Raw genomic sequence first — 16,381 nt, 5'->3', positions numbered from 1 at the left:
ACTGTTCCCGCCCGGGATCGAACCGGGGACCTTCTGCGTGTGAAGCAGACGTGATAACCGCTACACTACGGAAACGACGGACCCGAGGAGTCCATCCTTGTTCACTCGAACTTGCCTCAGACTTTCTCTCGTCCGCGAATGCACAAACGACAGTTCTTTTGTCAGCCTGGAACCCATCACAGCCGAGGGCTCAAGAAGTCTTCGGGGTGCTCGAGTGGGTGTCTGCCGTAGCACCCCTAACGAGATAGCGGCGTTTCGCGCAGTCGTTATTGCAAGTCATATCAGCAAAAGCAATCACTTTCTCAGCAGCAGGCATTGCGAGCCCAGCGGCAGCTCTACATGAAGGTACCAATAGCCCAGGAAGGCCGCCGACCGCGGGAATTCGCGCCGCCCCCATCCCGCCAGCGTACACGAGACTTCCAGGGCACCCTGGACGACATCGAGGGACTGGAATAATTGGCATTCGCCGGGTCACAGGGCTCGTTGGTCTAGGGGTATGATTCCTGCTTAGGGTGGAGGAGATCCCGGGTTCAAATCCCGGACGAGCCCTAGCGTTTTGTGCAAACTGATCGCACGTCAGTGGCTGAGTCTGCGCAAAAAGCTCGCCGTCAATATCAAATGAATTTCTTATTCGATGTGAGCAATTGACACTCGGGTCCGACGCGTGAAGGCGATTACGAGGGTTTCGGGTACAGATGGTAGCAGATGCATGATAGTACGTCTTGCTTAAAGTGATGAAAAAGTGTTTCGTCCCGGGATCTAACCGGGGACCTTCTGCGTGTTAGGCAGACGTGATAACCGCTACACCACGGAAACTGCTTGTGTGCACCTTACTTCACAGACAACTTGTAGTGATGTTGCCATCGTAACTAAAAAATTCAATAAATGTGGTACTTGCATAACGAAGAGACATGCAGCAGATCCACACACGACGTGGCTCATTGGAGGACAATACGACATAGGCAGGAAAGTACTGTTCCCGCCCGGGATCGAACCGGGGACCTTCTGCGTGTGAAGCAGACGTGATAACCGCTACACTACGGAAACGACGGACCCGAGGAGTCCATCCTTGTTCACTCGAACTTGCCTCAGACTTTCTCTCTTCCGCGAATGCACACACGACAGTTCTTTTGTCAGCCTGGAACCCATCACAGCCGAGGGCTCAAGAAGTCTTCGGGGTGCTCGAGAGGGTGTCTGCCGTAGCACCCCTAACGAGATAGCGGCGTTTCGCGCAGTCGTTATTGCAAGTCATATCAGCAAAAGCAATCACTTTCTCAGCAGCAGGCATTGCGAGCCCAGCGGCAGCTCTACATGAAGGTACCAATAGCCCAGGAAGGCCGCCGACCGCGGGAATTCGCGCCGCCCCCATCCCGCCAGCGTACACGAGACTTCTAGGGCACCCTGGACGACATCGAGGGACTGGAATAATTGGCATTCGCTGTGTCACAGGCCTCGTTGGTCTAGGGGTATGATTCCTGCTTAGGGTGCAGGAGGTCCCGGGTTCAAATCCCGGACGAGTCCTAGTGTTTTGTGCACACTGATCGCACGTCAGCGGCTGAGTCAGCGCAAAAAGCTCGCCGTCAATATCAAATGAATTTCTTATTCGATGTGAGCAATTGACACTCGGGTCCGACGCCTGAAGGCGATTACGAGGGTTTCGGGTACAGATGGTAGCAGATGCATGTTAGTACGTCTTGCTTAAAGTAATGAAAAAGTGTTTCCGCCCGGGATCGAACCGGGGACCTTCTGCGTGTTAGGCAGACGTGATAACCGCTACACCACGGAAACTGCTTGTGTGCACCTTACTTCACAGACAACTTGTAGTGATGTTGCCATCGTAACTAAAAAATTCAATAAATGTGGTACTTGCATAACGAAGAGACATGCAGCAGATCCACACACGACGTGGCTCATTGGAGGACAATACGACATAGGCAGGAAAGTACTGTTCCCGCCCGGGATCGAACCGGGGACCTTCTGCGTGTGAAGCAGACGTGATAACCGCTACACTACGGAAACGACGGACCCGAGGAGGCCATCCTTGTTCACTCGAACTTGCCTCAGACTTTCTCTCTTCCGCGAATGCACACACGACCGTTCTTTTGTCAGCCTGGAACCCATCACAGCCGAGGGCTCAAGAAGTCTTCGGGGTGCTCGAGAGGGTGTCTGCCGTAGCACCCCTAACGAGATAGCGGCGTTTCGCGCAGTCGTTATTGCAAGTCATATCAGCAAAAGCAATCACTTTCTCAGCAGCAGGCATTGCGAGCCCAGCGGCAGCTCTACATGAAGGTACCAATAGCCCAGGAAGGCCGCCGACCGCGGGAATTCGCGCCGCCCCCATCCCGCCAGCGTACACGAGACTTCTAGGGCACCCTGGACGACATCGAGGGACTGGAATAATTGGCATTCGCTGTGTCACAGGCCTCGTTGGCCTAGGGGTATGATTCCTGCTTAGGGTGCAGGAGGTCCCGGGTTCAAATCCCGGACGAGTCCTAGCGTTTTGTGCACACTGATCGCACGTCAGTGGCTGAGTCAGCGCAAAAAGCTCGCCGTCAATATCAAATGAATTTCTTATTCGATGTGAGCAATTGACACTCGGGTCCGACGCCTGAAGGCGATTACGAGGGTTTCGGGTACAGATGGTAGCAGATGCATGTTAGTACGTCTTGCTTAAAGTAATGAAAAAGTGTTTCCGCCCGGGATCGAACCGGGGACCTTCTGCGTGTTAGGCAGACGTGATAACCGCTACACCACGGAAACTGCTTGTGTGCACCTTACTTCACAGACAACTTGTAGTGATGTTGCCATCGTAACTAAAAAATTCAATAAATGTGGTACTTGCATAACGAAGAGACATGCAGCAGATCCACACACGACGTGGCTCATTGGAGGACAATACGACATAGGCAGGAAAGTACTGTTCCCGCCCGGGATCGAACCGGGGACCTTCTGCGTGTGAAGCAGACGTGATAACCGCTACACTACGGAAACGACGGACCCGAGGAGTCCATCCTTGTTCACTCGAACTTGCCTCAGACTTTCTCTCGTCCGCGAATGCACAAACGACAGTTCTTTTGTCAGCCTGGAACCCATCACAGCCGAGGGCTCAAGAAGTCTTCGGGGTGCTCGAGAGGGTGTCTGCCGTAGCACCCCTAACGAGATAGCGGCGTTTCGCGCAGTCGTTATTGCAAGTCATATCAGCAAAAGCAATCACTTTCTCAGCAGCAGGCATTGCGAGCCCAGCGGCAGCTCTACATGAAGGTACCAATAGCCCAGGAAGGCCGCCGACCGCGGGAATTCGCGCCGCCCCCATCCCGCCAGCGTACACGAGACTTCTAGGGCACCCTGGACGACATCGAGGGATTGGAATAATTGGCATTCGCCGGGTCACAGGGCTCGTTGGTCTAGGGGTATGATTCCTGCTTAGGGTGCAGGAGGTCCCGGGTTCAAATCCCGGACGAGCCCTAGCGTTTTGTGCAAACTGATCGCACGTCAGTGGCTGAGTCAGCGCAAAAAGCTCGCCGTCAATATCAAATGAATTTCTTATTCGATGTGAGCAATTGACACTCGGGTCCGACGCGTGAAGGCGATTACGAGGGTTTCGGGTACAGATGGTAGCAGATGCATGTTAGTACGTCTTGCTTAAAGTGATGAAAAAGTGTTTCGTCCCGGGATCTAACCGGGGACCTTCTGCGTGTTAGGCAGACGTGATAACCGCTACACCACGGAAACTGCTTGTGTGCACCTTACTTCACAGACAACTTGTAGTGATGTTGCCATCGTAACTAAAAAATTCAATAAATGTGGTACTTGCAAAACGAAGGGACATGCAGCAGATCCACACACGACGTGGCTCATTGGAGGACAATACGACATAGGCAGGAAAGTACTGTTCCCGCCCGGGATCGAACCGGGGACCTTCTGCGTGTGAAGCAGACGTGATAACCGCTACACTACGGAAACGACGGACCCGAGGAGTCCATCCTTGTTCACTCGAACTTGCCTCAGACTTTCTCTCGTCCGCGAATGCACACACGACAGTTCTTTTGTCAGCCTGGAACCCATCACAGCCGAGGGCTCAAGAAGTCTTCGGGGTGCTCGAGAGGGTGTCTGCCGTAGCACCCCTAACGAGATAGCGGCGTTTCGCGCAGTCGTTATTGCAAGTCATATCAGCAAAAGCAATCACTTTCTCAGCAGCAGGCATTGCGAGCCCAGCGGCAGCTCTACATGAAGGTACCAATAGCCCAGGAAGGCCGCCGACCGCGGGAATTCGCGCCGCCCCCATCCCGCCAGCGTACACGAGACTTCTAGGGCACCCTGGACGACATCGAGGGACTGGAATAATTGGCATTCGCTGTGTCACAGGCCTCGTTGGTCTAGGGGTATGATTCCTGCTTAGGGTGCAGGAGGTCCCGGGTTCAAATCCCGGACGAGTCCTAGTGTTTTGTGCACACTGATCGCACGTCAGCGGCTGAGTCAGCGCAAAAAGCTCGCCGTCAATATCAAATGAATTTCTTATTCGATGTGAGCAATTGACACTCGGGTCCGACGCCTGAAGGCGATTACGAGGGTTTCGGGTACAGATGGTAGCAGATGCATGTTAGTACGTCTTGCTTAAAGTAATGAAAAAGTGTTTCCGCCCGGGATCTAACCGGGGACCTTCTGCGTGTTAGGCAGACGTGATAACCGCTACACCACGGAAACTGCTTGTGTGCACCTTACTTCACAGACAACTTGTAGTGATGTTGCCATCGTAACTAAAAAATTCAATAAATGTGGTACTTGCATAACGAAGAGACATGCAGCAGATCCACACACGACGTGGCTCATTGGAGGACAATACGACATAGGCAGGAAAGTACTGTTCCCGCCCGGGATCGAACCGGGGACCTTCTGCGTGTGAAGCAGACGTGATAACCGCTACACTACGGAAACGACGGACCCGAGGAGGCCATCCTTGTTCACTCGAACTTGCCTCAGACTTTCTCTCTTCCGCGAATGCACACACGACCGTTCTTTTGTCAGCCTGGAACCCATCACAGCCGAGGGCTCAAGAAGTCTTCGGGGTGCTCGAGAGGGTGTCTGCCGTAGCACCCCTAACGAGATAGCGGCGTTTCGCGCAGTCGTTATTGCAAGTCATATCAGCAAAAGCAATCACTTTCTCAGCAGCAGGCATTGCGAGCCCAGCGGCAGCTCTACATGAAGGTACCAATAGCCCAGGAAGGCCGCCGACCGCGGGAATTCGCGCCGCCCCCATCCCGCCAGCGTACACGAGACTTCTAGGGCACCCTGGACGACATCGAGGGACTGGAATAATTGGCATTCGCTGTGTCACAGGCCTCGTTGGCCTAGGGGTATGATTCCTGCTTAGGGTGCAGGAGGTCCCGGGTTCAAATCCCGGACGAGTCCTAGCGTTTTGTGCACACTGATCGCACGTCAGTGGCTGAGTCAGCGCAAAAAGCTCGCCGTCAATATCAAATGAATTTCTTATTCGATGTGAGCAATTGACACTCGGGTCCGACGCCTGAAGGCGATTACGAGGGTTTCGGGTACAGATGGTAGCAGATGCATGTTAGTACGTCTTGCTTAAAGTAATGAAAAAGTGTTTCCGCCCGGGATCGAACCGGGGACCTTCTGCGTGTTAGGCAGACGTGATAACCGCTACACCACGGAAACTGCTTGTGTGCACCTTACTTCACAGACAACTTGTAGTGATGTTGCCATCGTAACTAAAAAATTCAATAAATGTGGTACTTGCATAACGAAGAGACATGCAGCAGATCCACACACGACGTGGCTCATTGGAGGACAATACGACATAGGCAGGAAAGTACTGTTCCCGCCCGGGATCGAACCGGGGACCTTCTGCGTGTGAAGCAGACGTGATAACCGCTACACTACGGAAACGACGGACCCGAGGAGTCCATCCTTGTTCACTCGAACTTGCCTCAGACTTTCTCTCGTCCGCGAATGCACAAACGACAGTTCTTTTGTCAGCCTGGAACCCATCACAGCCGAGGGCTCAAGAAGTCTTCGGGGTGCTCGAGAGGGTGTCTGCCGTAGCACCCCTAACGAGATAGCGGCGTTTCGCGCAGTCGTTATTGCAAGTCATATCAGCAAAAGCAATCACTTTCTCAGCAGCAGGCATTGCGAGCCCAGCGGCAGCTCTACATGAAGGTACCAATAGCCCAGGAAGGCCGCCGACCGCGGGAATTCGCGCCGCCCCCATCCCGCCAGCGTACACGAGACTTCTAGGGCACCCTGGACGACATCGAGGGACTGGAATAATTGGCATTCGCCGTGTCACAGGGCTCGTTGGTCTAGGGGTATGATTCCTGCTTAGGGTGCAGGAGGTCCCGGGTTCAAATCCCGGACGAGCCCTAGCGTTTTGTGCAAACTGATCGCACGTCAGTGGCTGAGTCAGCGCAAAAAGCTCGCCGTCAATATCAAATGAATTTCTTATTCGATGTGAGCAATTGACACTCGGGTCCGACGCGTGAAGGCGATTACGAGGGTTTCGGGTACAGATGGTAGCAGATGCATGTTAGTACGTCTTGCTTAAAGTGATGAAAAAGTGTTTCGTCCCGGGATCTAACCGGGGACCTTCTGCGTGTTAGGCAGACGTGATAACCGCTACACCACGGAAACTGCTTGTGTGCACCTTACTTCACAGACAACTTGTAGTGATGTTGCCATCGTAACTAAAAAATTCAATAAATGTGGTACTTGCAAAACGAAGGGACATGCAGCAGATCCACACACGACGTGGCTCATTGGAGGACAATACGACATAGGCAGGAAAGTACTGTTCCCGCCCGGGATCGAACCGGGGACCTTCTGCGTGTGAAGCAGACGTGATAACCGCTACACTACGGAAACGACGGACCCGAGGAGTCCATCCTTGTTCACTCGAACTTGCCTCAGACTTTCTCTCGTCCGCGAATGCACACACGACAGTTCTTTTGTCAGCCTGGAACCCATCACAGCCGAGGGCTCAAGAAGTCTTCGGGGTGCTCGAGAGGGTGTCTGCCGTAGCACCCCTAACGAGATAGCGGCGTTTCGCGCAGTCGTTATTGCAAGTCATATCAGCAAAAGCAATCACTTTCTCAGCAGCAGGCATTGCGAGCCCAGCGGCAGCTCTACATGAAGGTACCAATAGCCCAGGAAGGCCGCCGACCGCGGGAATTCGCGCCGCCCCCATCCCGCCAGCGTACACGAGACTTCTAGGGCACCCTGGACGACATCGAGGGACTGGAATAATTGGCATTTGCTGTGTCACAGGGCTCGTTGGTCTAGGGGTATGATTCCTGCTTAGGGTGCAGGAAGTCCCGGGTTCAAATTCCGGACGAGTCCTAGCGTTTTGTGCACACTGATCGCACGTCAGTGGCTGAGTCAGCGCAAAAAGCTCGCCGTCAATATCAAATGAATTTCTTATTCGATGTGAGCAATTGACACTCGGGTCCGACGCGTGAAGGCGATTACGAGGGTTTCGGGTACAGATGGTAGCAGATGCATGTTAGTACGTCTTGCTTAAAGTGATGAAAAAGTGTTTCCGCCCGGGATCGAACCGGGGACCTTCTGCGTGTTAGGCAGACGTGATAACCGCTACACCACGGAAACTGCTTGTGTACACCTTACTTCACAGACAACTTGTAGTGATGTTGCCATCGTAACTATAAAATTCAATAAATGTGGTACTTGCAAAACGAAGGGACATGCAGCAGATCCACACACGACGTGGCTCATTGGAGCACAATACGACATAGGCAGGAAAGTACTGTTCCCGCCCGGGATCGAACCGGGGACCTACTGCGTGTGAAGCAGACGTGATAACCGCTACACTACGGAATCGACGGACCCGAGGAGTCCATCCTTGTTCACTCGAACTTGCCTCAGACTTTCTCTCGTCCGCGAATGCACACACGACAGTTCTTTTGTCAGCCTGGAACCCATCACAGCCGAGGGCTCAAGAAGTCTTCGGGGTGCTCGAGAGGGTGTCTGCCGTAGCACCCCTAACGAGATAGCGGCGTTTCGCGCAGTCGTTATTGCAAGTCATATCAGCAAAAGCAATCACTTTCTCAGCAGCAGGCATTGCGAGCCCAGCGGCAGCTCTACATGAAGGTACCAATAGCCCAGGAAGGCCGCCGACCGCGGGAATTCGCGCCGCCCCCATCCCGCCAGCGTACACGAGACTTCTAGGGCACCCTGGACGACATCGAGGGACTGGAATAATTGGCATTTGCTGTGTCACAGGGCTCGTTGGTCTAGGGGTATGATTCCTGCTTAGGGTGCAGGAAGTCCCGGGTTCAAATTCCGGACGAGTCCTAGCGTTTTGTGCACACTGATCGCACGTCAGTGGCTGAGTCAGCGCAAAAAGCTCGCCGTCAATATCAAATGAATTTCTTATTCGATGTGAGCAATTGACACTCGGGTCCGACGCCTGAAGGCGATTACGAGGGTTTCGGGTACAGATGGTAGCAGATGCATGTTAGTACGTCTTGCTTAAAGTGATGAAAAAGTGTTTCCGCCCGGGATCGAACCGGGGACCTTATGCGTGTTAGGCAGACGTGATAACCGCTACACCACGGAAACTGCTTGTGTACACCTTACTTCACAGACAACTTGTAGTGATGTTGCCATCGTAACTATAAAATTCAATAAATGTGGTACTTGCAAAACGAAGGGACATGCAGCAGATCCACACACGACGTGGCTCATTGGAGCACAATACGACATAGGCAGGAAAGTACTGTTCCCGCCCGGGATCGAACCGGGGACCTACTGCGTGTGAAGCAGACGTGATAACCGCTACACTACGGAATCGACGGACCCGAGGAGTCCATCCTTGTTCACTCGAACTTGCCTCAGACTTTCTCTCGTCCGCGAATGCACACACGACAGTTCTTTTGTCAGCCTGGAACCCATCACAGCCGAGGGCTCAAGAAGTCTTCGGGGTGCTCGAGAGGGTGTCTGCCGTAGCACCCCTAACGAGATAGCGGCGTTTCGCGCAGTCGTTATTGCAAGTCATATCAGCAAAAGCAATCACTTTCTCAGCAGCAGGCATTGCGAGCCCAGCGGCAGCTCTACATGAAGGTACCAATAGCCCAGGAAGGCCGCCGACCGCGGGAATTCGCGCCGCCCCCATCCCGCCAGCGTACACGAGACTTCTAGGGCACCCTGGACGACATCGAGGGACTGGAATAATTGGCATTCGCTGTGTCACAGGCCTCGTTGGTCTAGGGGTATGATTCCTGCTTAGGGTGCAGGAGGTCCCGGGTTCAAATCCCGGACGAGTCCTAGTGTTTTGTGCACACTGATCGCACGTCAGCGGCTGAGTCAGCGCAAAAAGCTCGCCGTCAATATCAAATGAATTTCTTATTCGATGTGAGCAATTGACACTCGGGTCCGACGCCTGAAGGCGATTACGAGGGTTTCGGGTACAGATGGTAGCAGATGCATGTTAGTACGTCTTGCTTAAAGTAATGAAAAAGTGTTTCCGCCCGGGATCTAACCGGGGACCTTCTGCGTGTTAGGCAGACGTGATAACCGCTACACCACGGAAACTGCTTGTGTGCACCTTACTTCACAGACAACTTGTAGTGATGTTGCCATCGTAACTAAAAAATTCAATAAATGTGGTACTTGCATAACGAAGAGACATGCAGCAGATCCACACACGACGTGGCTCATTGGAGGACAATACGACATAGGCAGGAAAGTACTGTTCCCGCCCGGGATCGAACCGGGGACCTTCTGCGTGTGAAGCAGACGTGATAACCGCTACACTACGGAAACGACGGACCCGAGGAGGCCATCCTTGTTCACTCGAACTTGCCTCAGACTTTCTCTCTTCCGCGAATGCACACACGACCGTTCTTTTGTCAGCCTGGAACCCATCACAGCCGAGGGCTCAAGAAGTCTTCGGGGTGCTCGAGAGGGTGTCTGCCGTAGCACCCCTAACGAGATAGCGGCGTTTCGCGCAGTCGTTATTGCAAGTCATATCAGCAAAAGCAATCACTTTCTCAGCAGCAGGCATTGCGAGCCCAGCGGCAGCTCTACATGAAGGTACCAATAGCCCAGGAAGGCCGCCGACCGCGGGAATTCGCGCCGCCCCCATCCCGCCAGCGTACACGAGACTTCTAGGGCACCCTGGACGACATCGAGGGACTGGAATAATTGGCATTCGCTGTGTCACAGGCCTCGTTGGCCTAGGGGTATGATTCCTGCTTAGGGTGCAGGAGGTCCCGGGTTCAAATCCCGGACGAGTCCTAGCGTTTTGTGCACACTGATCGCACGTCAGTGGCTGAGTCAGCGCAAAAAGCTCGCCGTCAATATCAAATGAATTTCTTATTCGATGTGAGCAATTGACACTCGGGTCCGACGCCTGAAGGCGATTACGAGGGTTTCGGGTACAGATGGTAGCAGATGCATGTTAGTACGTCTTGCTTAAAGTAATGAAAAAGTGTTTCCGCCCGGGATCGAACCGGGGACCTTCTGCGTGTTAGGCAGACGTGATAACCGCTACACCACGGAAACTGCTTGTGTGCACCTTACTTCACAGACAACTTGTAGTGATGTTGCCATCGTAACTAAAAAATTCAATAAATGTGGTACTTGCATAACGAAGAGACATGCAGCAGATCCACACACGACGTGGCTCATTGGAGGACAATACGACATAGGCAGGAAAGTACTGTTCCCGCCCGGGATCGAACCGGGGACCTTCTGCGTGTGAAGCAGACGTGATAACCGCTACACTACGGAAACGACGGACCCGAGGAGTCCATCCTTGTTCACTCGAACTTGCCTCAGACTTTCTCTCGTCCGCGAATGCACAAACGACAGTTCTTTTGTCAGCCTGGAACCCATCACAGCCGAGGGCTCAAGAAGTCTTCGGGGTGCTCGAGAGGGTGTCTGCCGTAGCACCCCTAACGAGATAGCGGCGTTTCGCGCAGTCGTTATTGCAAGTCATATCAGCAAAAGCAATCACTTTCTCAGCAGCAGGCATTGCGAGCCCAGCGGCAGCTCTACATGAAGGTACCAATAGCCCAGGAAGGCCGCCGACCGCGGGAATTCGCGCCGCCCCCATCCCGCCAGCGTACACGAGACTTCCAGGGCACCCTGGACGACATCGAGGGACTGGAATAATTGGCATTCGCCGGGTCACAGGGCTCGTTGGTCTAGGGGTATGATTCCTGCTTAGGGTGGAGGAGATCCCGGGTTCAAATCCCGGACGAGCCCTAGCGTTTTGTGCAAACTGATCGCACGTCAGTGGCTGAGTCTGCGCAAAAAGCTCGCCGTCAATATCAAATGAATTTCTTATTCGATGTGAGCAATTGACACTCGGGTCCGACGCGTGAAGGCGATTACGAGGGTTTCGGGTACAGATGGTAGCAGATGCATGATAGTACGTCTTGCTTAAAGTGATGAAAAAGTGTTTCGTCCCGGGATCTAACCGGGGACCTTCTGCGTGTTAGGCAGACGTGATAACCGCTACACCACGGAAACTGCTTGTGTGCACCTTACTTCACAGACAACTTGTAGTGATGTTGCCATCGTAACTAAAAAATTCAATAAATGTGGTACTTGCATAACGAAGAGACATGCAGCAGATCCACACACGACGTGGCTCATTGGAGCACAATACGACATAGGCAGGAAAGTACTGTTCCCGCCCGGGATCGAACCGGGGACCTACTGCGTGTGAAGCAGACGTGATAACCGCTACACTACGGAATCGACGGACCCGAGGAGTCCATCCTTGTTCACTCGAACTTGCCTCAGACTTTCTCTCGTCCGCGAATGCACACACGACAGTTCTTTTGTCAGCCTGGAACCCATCACAGCCGAGGGCTCAAGAAGTCTTCGGGGTGCTCGAGAGGGTGTCTGCCGTAGCACCCCTAACGAGATAGCGGCGTTTCGCGCAGTCGTTATTGCAAGTCATATCAGCAAAAGCAATCACTTTCTCAGCAGCAGGCATTGCGAGCCCAGCGGCAGCTCTACATGAAGGTACCAATAGCCCAGGAAGGCCGCCGACCGCGGGAATTCGCGCCGCCCCCATCCCGCCAGCGTACACGAGACTTCTAGGGCACCCTGGACGACATCGAGGGACTGGAATAATTGGCATTCGCTGTGTCACAGGCCTCGTTGGTCTAGGGGTATGATTCCTGCTTAGGGTGCAGGAGGTCCCGGGTTCAAATCCCGGACGAGTCCTAGTGTTTTGTGCACACTGATCGCACGTCAGCGGCTGAGTCAGCGCAAAAAGCTCGCCGTCAATATCAAATGAATTTCTTATTCGATGTGAGCAATTGACACTCGGGTCCGACGCCTGAAGGCGATTACGAGGGTTTCGGGTACAGATGGTAGCAGATGCATGTTAGTACGTCTTGCTTAAAGTAATGAAAAAGTGTTTCCGCCCGGGATCTAACCGGGGACCTTCTGCGTGTTAGGCAGACGTGATAACCGCTACACCACGGAAACTGCTTGTGTGCACCTTACTTCACAGACAACTTGTAGTGATGTTGCCATCGTAACTAAAAAATTCAATAAATGTGGTACTTGCATAACGAAGAGACATGCAGCAGATCCACACACGACGTGGCTCATTGGAGGACAATACGACATAGGCAGGAAAGTACTGTTCCCGCCCGGGATCGAACCGGGGACCTTCTGCGTGTGAAGCAGACGTGATAACCGCTACACTACGGAAACGACGGACCCGAGGAGGCCATCCTTGTTCACTCGAACTTGCCTCAGACTTTCTCTCTTCCGCGAATGCACACACGACCGTTCTTTTGTCAGCCTGGAACCCATCACAGCCGAGGGCTCAAGAAGTCTTCGGGGTGCTCGAGAGGGTGTCTGCCGTAGCACCCCTAACGAGATAGCGGCGTTTCGCGCAGTCGTTATTGCAAGTCATATCAGCAAAAGCAATCACTTTCTCAGCAGCAGGCATTGCGAGCCCAGCGGCAGCTCTACATGAAGGTACCAATAGCCCAGGAAGGCCGCCGACCGCGGGAATTCGCGCCGCCCCCATCCCGCCAGCGTACACGAGACTTCTAGGGCACCCTGGACGACATCGAGGGACTGGAATAATTGGCATTCGCTGTGTCACAGGCCTCGTTGGCCTAGGGGTATGATTCCTGCTTAGGGTGCAGGAGGTCCCGGGTTCAAATCCCGGACGAGTCCTAGCGTTTTGTGCACACTGATCGCACGTCAGTGGCTGAGTCAGCGCAAAAAGCTCGCCGTCAATATCAAATGAATTTCTTATTCGATGTGAGCAATTGACACTCGGGTCCGACGCCTGAAGGCGATTACGAGGGTTTCGGGTACAGATGGTAGCAGATGCATGTTAGTACGTCTTGCTTAAAGTAATGAAAAAGTGTTTCCGCCCGGGATCGAACCGGGGACCTTCTGCGTGTTAGGCAGACGTGATAACCGCTACACCACGGAAACTGCTTGTGTGCACCTTACTTCACAGACAACTTGTAGTGATGTTGCCATCGTAACTAAAAAATTCAATAAATGTGGTACTTGCATAACGAAGAGACATGCAGCAGATCCACACACGACGTGGCTCATTGGAGGACAATACGACATAGGCAGGAAAGTACTGTTCCCGCCCGGGATCGAACCGGGGACCTTCTGCGTGTGAAGCAGACGTGATAACCGCTACACTACGGAAACGACGGACCCGAGGAGTCCATCCTTGTTCACTCGAACTTGCCTCAGACTTTCTCTCGTCCGCGAATGCACAAACGACAGTTCTTTTGTCAGCCTGGAACCCATCACAGCCGAGGGCTCAAGAAGTCTTCGGGGTGCTCGAGAGGGTGTCTGCCGTAGCACCCCTAACGAGATAGCGGCGTTTCGCGCAGTCGTTATTGCAAGTCATATCAGCAAAAGCAATCACTTTCTCAGCAGCAGGCATTGCGAGCCCAGCGGCAGCTCTACATGAAGGTACCAATAGCCCAGGAAGGCCGCCGACCGCGGGAATTCGCGCCGCCCCCATCCCGCCAGCGTACACGAGACTTCCAGGGCACCCTGGACGACATCGAGGGACTGGAATAATTGGCATTCGCCGGGTCACAGGGCTCGTTGGTCTAGGGGTATGATTCCTGCTTAGGGTGGAGGAGATCCCGGGTTCAAATCCCGGACGAGCCCTAGCGTTTTGTGCAAACTGATCGCACGTCAGTGGCTGAGTCTGCGCAAAAAGCTCGCCGTCAATATCAAATGAATTTCTTATTCGATGTGAGCAATTGACACTCGGGTCCGACGCGTGAAGGCGATTACGAGGGTTTCGGGTACAGATGGTAGCAGATGCATGATAGTACGTCTTGCTTAAAGTGATGAAAAAGTGTTTCGTCCCGGGATCTAACCGGGGACCTTCTGCGTGTTAGGCAGACGTGATAACCGCTACACCACGGAAACTGCTTGTGTGCACCTTACTTCACAGACAACTTGTAGTGATGTTGCCATCGTAACTAAAAAATTCAATAAATGTGGTACTTGCATAACGAAGAGACATGCAGCAGATCCACACACGACGTGGCTCATTGGAGGACAATACGACATAGGCAGGAAAGTACTGTTCCCGCCCGGGATCGAACCGGGGACCTTCTGCGTGTGAAGCAGACGTGATAACCGCTACACTACGGAAACGACGGACCCGAGGAGTCCATCCTTGTTCACTCGAACTTGCCTCAGACTTTCTCTCTTCCGCGAATGCACACACGACAGTTCTTTTGTCAGCCTGGAACCCATCACAGCCGAGGGCTCAAGAAGTCTTCGGGGTGCTCGAGAGGGTGTCTGCCGTAGCACCCCTAACGAGATAGCGGCGTTTCGCGCAGTCGTTATTGCAAGTCATATCAGCAAAAGCAATCACTTTCTCAGCAGCAGGCATTGCGAGCCCAGCGGCAGCTCTACATGAAGGTACCAATAGCCCAGGAAGGCCGCCGACCGCGGGAATTCGCGCCGCCCCCATCCCGCCAGCGTACACGAGACTTCTAGGGCACCCTGGACGACATCGAGGGACTGGAATAATTGGCATTCGCTGTGTCACAGGCCTCGTTGGTCTAGGGGTATGATTCCTGCTTAGGGTGCAGGAGGTCCCGGGTTCAAATCCCGGACGAGTCCTAGTGTTTTGTGCACACTGATCGCACGTCAGCGGCTGAGTCAGCGCAAAAAGCTCGCCGTCAATATCAAATGAATTTCTTATTCGATGTGAGCAATTGACACTCGGGTCCGACGCCTGAAGGCGATTACGAGGGTTTCGGGTACAGATGGTAGCAGATGCATGTTAGTACGTCTTGCTTAAAGTAATGAAAAAGTGTTTCCGCCCGGGATCTAACCGGGGACCTTCTGCGTGTTAGGCAGACGTGATAACCGCTACACCACGGAAACTGCTTGTGTGCACCTTACTTCACAGACAACTTGTAGTGATGTTGCCATCGTAACTAAAAAATTCAATAAATGTGGTACTTGCATAACGAAGAGACATGCAGCAGATCCACACACGACGTGGCTCATTGGAGGACAATACGACATAGGCAGGAAAGTACTGTTCCCGCCCGGGATCGAACCGGGGACCTTCTGCGTGTGAAGCAGACGTGATAACCGCTACACTACGGAAACGACGGACCCGAGGAGGCCATCCTTGTTCACTCGAACTTGCCTCAGACTTTCTCTCTTCCGCGAATGCACACACGACCGTTCTTTTGTCAGCCTGGAACCCATCACAGCCGAGGGCTCAAGAAGTCTTCGGGGTGCTCGAGAGGGTGTCTGCCGTAGCACCCCTAACGAGATAGCGGCGTTTCGCGCAGTCGTTATTGCAAGTCATATCAGCAAAAGCAATCACTTTCTCAGCAGCAGGCATTGCGAGCCCAGCGGCAGCTCTACATGAAGGTACCAATAGCCCAGGAAGGCCGCCGACCGCGGGAATTCGCGCCGCCCCCATCCCGCCAGCGTACACGAGACTTCTAGGGCACCCTGGACGACATCGAGGGACTGGAATAATTGGCATTCGCTGTGTCACAGGCCTCGTTGGCCTAGGGGTATGATTCCTGCTTAGGGTGCAGGAGGTCCCGGGTTCAAATCCCGGACGAGTCCTAGCGTTTTGTGCACACTGATCGCACGTCAGTGGCTGAGTCAGCGCAAAAAGCTCGCCGTCAATATCAAATGAATTTCTTATTCGATGTGAGCAATTGACACTCGGGTCCGACGCCTGAAGGCGATTACGAGGGTTTCGGGTACAGATGGTAGCAGATGCATGTTAGTACGTCTTGCTTAAAGTAATGAAAAAGTGTTTCCGCCCGGGATCGAACCGGGGACCTTCTGCGTGTTAGGCAGACGTGATAACCGCTACACCACGGAAACTGCTTGTGTGCAC

General features: G+C 53.4%; 49 non-coding genes across 49 annotated transcripts; 15 read left to right on the top strand and 34 right to left on the bottom strand.

Moving 5' to 3' along the window:
• Positions 1–2: 2 nt before the first annotated feature.
• Positions 3–75, bottom strand: Trnav-cac (transfer RNA valine (anticodon CAC)). Its single transcript has one exon. It is a non-coding gene; the product is annotated as a tRNA-Val (tRNA).
• Positions 76–477: 402 nt separating this feature from the next.
• Trnap-agg (transfer RNA proline (anticodon AGG)) lies at positions 478–549 on the top strand. The gene has a single exon. It is a non-coding gene; the product is annotated as a tRNA-Pro (tRNA).
• A 194-nt stretch (positions 550–743) lies between these two features.
• Positions 744–816, bottom strand: Trnav-aac (transfer RNA valine (anticodon AAC)). Its single transcript has one exon. It is a non-coding gene; the product is annotated as a tRNA-Val (tRNA).
• A 158-nt stretch (positions 817–974) lies between these two features.
• Trnav-cac (transfer RNA valine (anticodon CAC)) lies at positions 975–1,047 on the bottom strand. Its single transcript has one exon. It is a non-coding gene; the product is annotated as a tRNA-Val (tRNA).
• A 401-nt stretch (positions 1,048–1,448) lies between these two features.
• Positions 1,449–1,521, top strand: Trnap-agg (transfer RNA proline (anticodon AGG)). Its single transcript has one exon. It is a non-coding gene; the product is annotated as a tRNA-Pro (tRNA).
• Positions 1,522–1,715: 194 nt separating this feature from the next.
• Positions 1,716–1,788, bottom strand: Trnav-aac (transfer RNA valine (anticodon AAC)). Its single transcript has one exon. It is a non-coding gene; the product is annotated as a tRNA-Val (tRNA).
• A 158-nt stretch (positions 1,789–1,946) lies between these two features.
• On the bottom strand, positions 1,947–2,019 carry Trnav-cac (transfer RNA valine (anticodon CAC)). The gene has a single exon. It is a non-coding gene; the product is annotated as a tRNA-Val (tRNA).
• Positions 2,020–2,421: 402 nt separating this feature from the next.
• Positions 2,422–2,498, top strand: Trnap-agg (transfer RNA proline (anticodon AGG)). Its single transcript has one exon. It is a non-coding gene; the product is annotated as a tRNA-Pro (tRNA).
• Positions 2,499–2,687: 189 nt separating this feature from the next.
• Trnav-aac (transfer RNA valine (anticodon AAC)) lies at positions 2,688–2,760 on the bottom strand. Its single transcript has one exon. It is a non-coding gene; the product is annotated as a tRNA-Val (tRNA).
• A 158-nt stretch (positions 2,761–2,918) lies between these two features.
• On the bottom strand, positions 2,919–2,991 carry Trnav-cac (transfer RNA valine (anticodon CAC)). The gene has a single exon. It is a non-coding gene; the product is annotated as a tRNA-Val (tRNA).
• Positions 2,992–3,393: 402 nt separating this feature from the next.
• Trnap-agg (transfer RNA proline (anticodon AGG)) lies at positions 3,394–3,465 on the top strand. Its single transcript has one exon. It is a non-coding gene; the product is annotated as a tRNA-Pro (tRNA).
• Positions 3,466–3,659: 194 nt separating this feature from the next.
• On the bottom strand, positions 3,660–3,732 carry Trnav-aac (transfer RNA valine (anticodon AAC)). Its single transcript has one exon. It is a non-coding gene; the product is annotated as a tRNA-Val (tRNA).
• Positions 3,733–3,890: 158 nt separating this feature from the next.
• On the bottom strand, positions 3,891–3,963 carry Trnav-cac (transfer RNA valine (anticodon CAC)). The gene has a single exon. It is a non-coding gene; the product is annotated as a tRNA-Val (tRNA).
• Positions 3,964–4,364: 401 nt separating this feature from the next.
• On the top strand, positions 4,365–4,437 carry Trnap-agg (transfer RNA proline (anticodon AGG)). Its single transcript has one exon. It is a non-coding gene; the product is annotated as a tRNA-Pro (tRNA).
• Positions 4,438–4,631: 194 nt separating this feature from the next.
• Trnav-aac (transfer RNA valine (anticodon AAC)) lies at positions 4,632–4,704 on the bottom strand. Its single transcript has one exon. It is a non-coding gene; the product is annotated as a tRNA-Val (tRNA).
• A 158-nt stretch (positions 4,705–4,862) lies between these two features.
• Positions 4,863–4,935, bottom strand: Trnav-cac (transfer RNA valine (anticodon CAC)). The gene has a single exon. It is a non-coding gene; the product is annotated as a tRNA-Val (tRNA).
• Positions 4,936–5,337: 402 nt separating this feature from the next.
• Trnap-agg (transfer RNA proline (anticodon AGG)) lies at positions 5,338–5,414 on the top strand. Its single transcript has one exon. It is a non-coding gene; the product is annotated as a tRNA-Pro (tRNA).
• A 189-nt stretch (positions 5,415–5,603) lies between these two features.
• On the bottom strand, positions 5,604–5,676 carry Trnav-aac (transfer RNA valine (anticodon AAC)). The gene has a single exon. It is a non-coding gene; the product is annotated as a tRNA-Val (tRNA).
• A 158-nt stretch (positions 5,677–5,834) lies between these two features.
• Trnav-cac (transfer RNA valine (anticodon CAC)) lies at positions 5,835–5,907 on the bottom strand. The gene has a single exon. It is a non-coding gene; the product is annotated as a tRNA-Val (tRNA).
• Positions 5,908–6,309: 402 nt separating this feature from the next.
• Trnap-agg (transfer RNA proline (anticodon AGG)) lies at positions 6,310–6,381 on the top strand. The gene has a single exon. It is a non-coding gene; the product is annotated as a tRNA-Pro (tRNA).
• A 194-nt stretch (positions 6,382–6,575) lies between these two features.
• Trnav-aac (transfer RNA valine (anticodon AAC)) lies at positions 6,576–6,648 on the bottom strand. The gene has a single exon. It is a non-coding gene; the product is annotated as a tRNA-Val (tRNA).
• Positions 6,649–6,806: 158 nt separating this feature from the next.
• Trnav-cac (transfer RNA valine (anticodon CAC)) lies at positions 6,807–6,879 on the bottom strand. Its single transcript has one exon. It is a non-coding gene; the product is annotated as a tRNA-Val (tRNA).
• Positions 6,880–7,547: 668 nt separating this feature from the next.
• Positions 7,548–7,620, bottom strand: Trnav-aac (transfer RNA valine (anticodon AAC)). Its single transcript has one exon. It is a non-coding gene; the product is annotated as a tRNA-Val (tRNA).
• A 158-nt stretch (positions 7,621–7,778) lies between these two features.
• Trnav-cac (transfer RNA valine (anticodon CAC)) lies at positions 7,779–7,851 on the bottom strand. The gene has a single exon. It is a non-coding gene; the product is annotated as a tRNA-Val (tRNA).
• A 668-nt stretch (positions 7,852–8,519) lies between these two features.
• Positions 8,520–8,592, bottom strand: Trnav-aac (transfer RNA valine (anticodon AAC)). The gene has a single exon. It is a non-coding gene; the product is annotated as a tRNA-Val (tRNA).
• A 158-nt stretch (positions 8,593–8,750) lies between these two features.
• Positions 8,751–8,823, bottom strand: Trnav-cac (transfer RNA valine (anticodon CAC)). Its single transcript has one exon. It is a non-coding gene; the product is annotated as a tRNA-Val (tRNA).
• Positions 8,824–9,224: 401 nt separating this feature from the next.
• Trnap-agg (transfer RNA proline (anticodon AGG)) lies at positions 9,225–9,297 on the top strand. The gene has a single exon. It is a non-coding gene; the product is annotated as a tRNA-Pro (tRNA).
• Positions 9,298–9,491: 194 nt separating this feature from the next.
• Trnav-aac (transfer RNA valine (anticodon AAC)) lies at positions 9,492–9,564 on the bottom strand. The gene has a single exon. It is a non-coding gene; the product is annotated as a tRNA-Val (tRNA).
• Positions 9,565–9,722: 158 nt separating this feature from the next.
• Trnav-cac (transfer RNA valine (anticodon CAC)) lies at positions 9,723–9,795 on the bottom strand. The gene has a single exon. It is a non-coding gene; the product is annotated as a tRNA-Val (tRNA).
• Positions 9,796–10,197: 402 nt separating this feature from the next.
• On the top strand, positions 10,198–10,274 carry Trnap-agg (transfer RNA proline (anticodon AGG)). Its single transcript has one exon. It is a non-coding gene; the product is annotated as a tRNA-Pro (tRNA).
• A 189-nt stretch (positions 10,275–10,463) lies between these two features.
• Positions 10,464–10,536, bottom strand: Trnav-aac (transfer RNA valine (anticodon AAC)). Its single transcript has one exon. It is a non-coding gene; the product is annotated as a tRNA-Val (tRNA).
• Positions 10,537–10,694: 158 nt separating this feature from the next.
• On the bottom strand, positions 10,695–10,767 carry Trnav-cac (transfer RNA valine (anticodon CAC)). Its single transcript has one exon. It is a non-coding gene; the product is annotated as a tRNA-Val (tRNA).
• A 402-nt stretch (positions 10,768–11,169) lies between these two features.
• Positions 11,170–11,241, top strand: Trnap-agg (transfer RNA proline (anticodon AGG)). The gene has a single exon. It is a non-coding gene; the product is annotated as a tRNA-Pro (tRNA).
• A 194-nt stretch (positions 11,242–11,435) lies between these two features.
• Trnav-aac (transfer RNA valine (anticodon AAC)) lies at positions 11,436–11,508 on the bottom strand. The gene has a single exon. It is a non-coding gene; the product is annotated as a tRNA-Val (tRNA).
• A 158-nt stretch (positions 11,509–11,666) lies between these two features.
• Positions 11,667–11,739, bottom strand: Trnav-cac (transfer RNA valine (anticodon CAC)). The gene has a single exon. It is a non-coding gene; the product is annotated as a tRNA-Val (tRNA).
• Positions 11,740–12,140: 401 nt separating this feature from the next.
• On the top strand, positions 12,141–12,213 carry Trnap-agg (transfer RNA proline (anticodon AGG)). Its single transcript has one exon. It is a non-coding gene; the product is annotated as a tRNA-Pro (tRNA).
• Positions 12,214–12,407: 194 nt separating this feature from the next.
• On the bottom strand, positions 12,408–12,480 carry Trnav-aac (transfer RNA valine (anticodon AAC)). Its single transcript has one exon. It is a non-coding gene; the product is annotated as a tRNA-Val (tRNA).
• A 158-nt stretch (positions 12,481–12,638) lies between these two features.
• On the bottom strand, positions 12,639–12,711 carry Trnav-cac (transfer RNA valine (anticodon CAC)). Its single transcript has one exon. It is a non-coding gene; the product is annotated as a tRNA-Val (tRNA).
• A 402-nt stretch (positions 12,712–13,113) lies between these two features.
• On the top strand, positions 13,114–13,190 carry Trnap-agg (transfer RNA proline (anticodon AGG)). The gene has a single exon. It is a non-coding gene; the product is annotated as a tRNA-Pro (tRNA).
• A 189-nt stretch (positions 13,191–13,379) lies between these two features.
• Trnav-aac (transfer RNA valine (anticodon AAC)) lies at positions 13,380–13,452 on the bottom strand. The gene has a single exon. It is a non-coding gene; the product is annotated as a tRNA-Val (tRNA).
• Positions 13,453–13,610: 158 nt separating this feature from the next.
• Trnav-cac (transfer RNA valine (anticodon CAC)) lies at positions 13,611–13,683 on the bottom strand. Its single transcript has one exon. It is a non-coding gene; the product is annotated as a tRNA-Val (tRNA).
• Positions 13,684–14,085: 402 nt separating this feature from the next.
• Trnap-agg (transfer RNA proline (anticodon AGG)) lies at positions 14,086–14,157 on the top strand. Its single transcript has one exon. It is a non-coding gene; the product is annotated as a tRNA-Pro (tRNA).
• Positions 14,158–14,351: 194 nt separating this feature from the next.
• On the bottom strand, positions 14,352–14,424 carry Trnav-aac (transfer RNA valine (anticodon AAC)). Its single transcript has one exon. It is a non-coding gene; the product is annotated as a tRNA-Val (tRNA).
• Positions 14,425–14,582: 158 nt separating this feature from the next.
• Positions 14,583–14,655, bottom strand: Trnav-cac (transfer RNA valine (anticodon CAC)). The gene has a single exon. It is a non-coding gene; the product is annotated as a tRNA-Val (tRNA).
• A 401-nt stretch (positions 14,656–15,056) lies between these two features.
• On the top strand, positions 15,057–15,129 carry Trnap-agg (transfer RNA proline (anticodon AGG)). The gene has a single exon. It is a non-coding gene; the product is annotated as a tRNA-Pro (tRNA).
• A 194-nt stretch (positions 15,130–15,323) lies between these two features.
• On the bottom strand, positions 15,324–15,396 carry Trnav-aac (transfer RNA valine (anticodon AAC)). Its single transcript has one exon. It is a non-coding gene; the product is annotated as a tRNA-Val (tRNA).
• A 158-nt stretch (positions 15,397–15,554) lies between these two features.
• Positions 15,555–15,627, bottom strand: Trnav-cac (transfer RNA valine (anticodon CAC)). The gene has a single exon. It is a non-coding gene; the product is annotated as a tRNA-Val (tRNA).
• A 402-nt stretch (positions 15,628–16,029) lies between these two features.
• On the top strand, positions 16,030–16,106 carry Trnap-agg (transfer RNA proline (anticodon AGG)). The gene has a single exon. It is a non-coding gene; the product is annotated as a tRNA-Pro (tRNA).
• Positions 16,107–16,295: 189 nt separating this feature from the next.
• On the bottom strand, positions 16,296–16,368 carry Trnav-aac (transfer RNA valine (anticodon AAC)). Its single transcript has one exon. It is a non-coding gene; the product is annotated as a tRNA-Val (tRNA).
• Positions 16,369–16,381: the final 13 nt, after the last annotated feature.

This window comes from Schistocerca serialis, chromosome 2 (genome assembly GCF_023864345.2).
Source record: "Schistocerca serialis cubense isolate TAMUIC-IGC-003099 chromosome 2, iqSchSeri2.2, whole genome shotgun sequence".
NCBI classification, from domain to species: domain Eukaryota; kingdom Metazoa; phylum Arthropoda; class Insecta; order Orthoptera; family Acrididae; genus Schistocerca; species Schistocerca serialis.
This window is presented reverse-complemented; position numbering and strand designations above follow the sequence as displayed.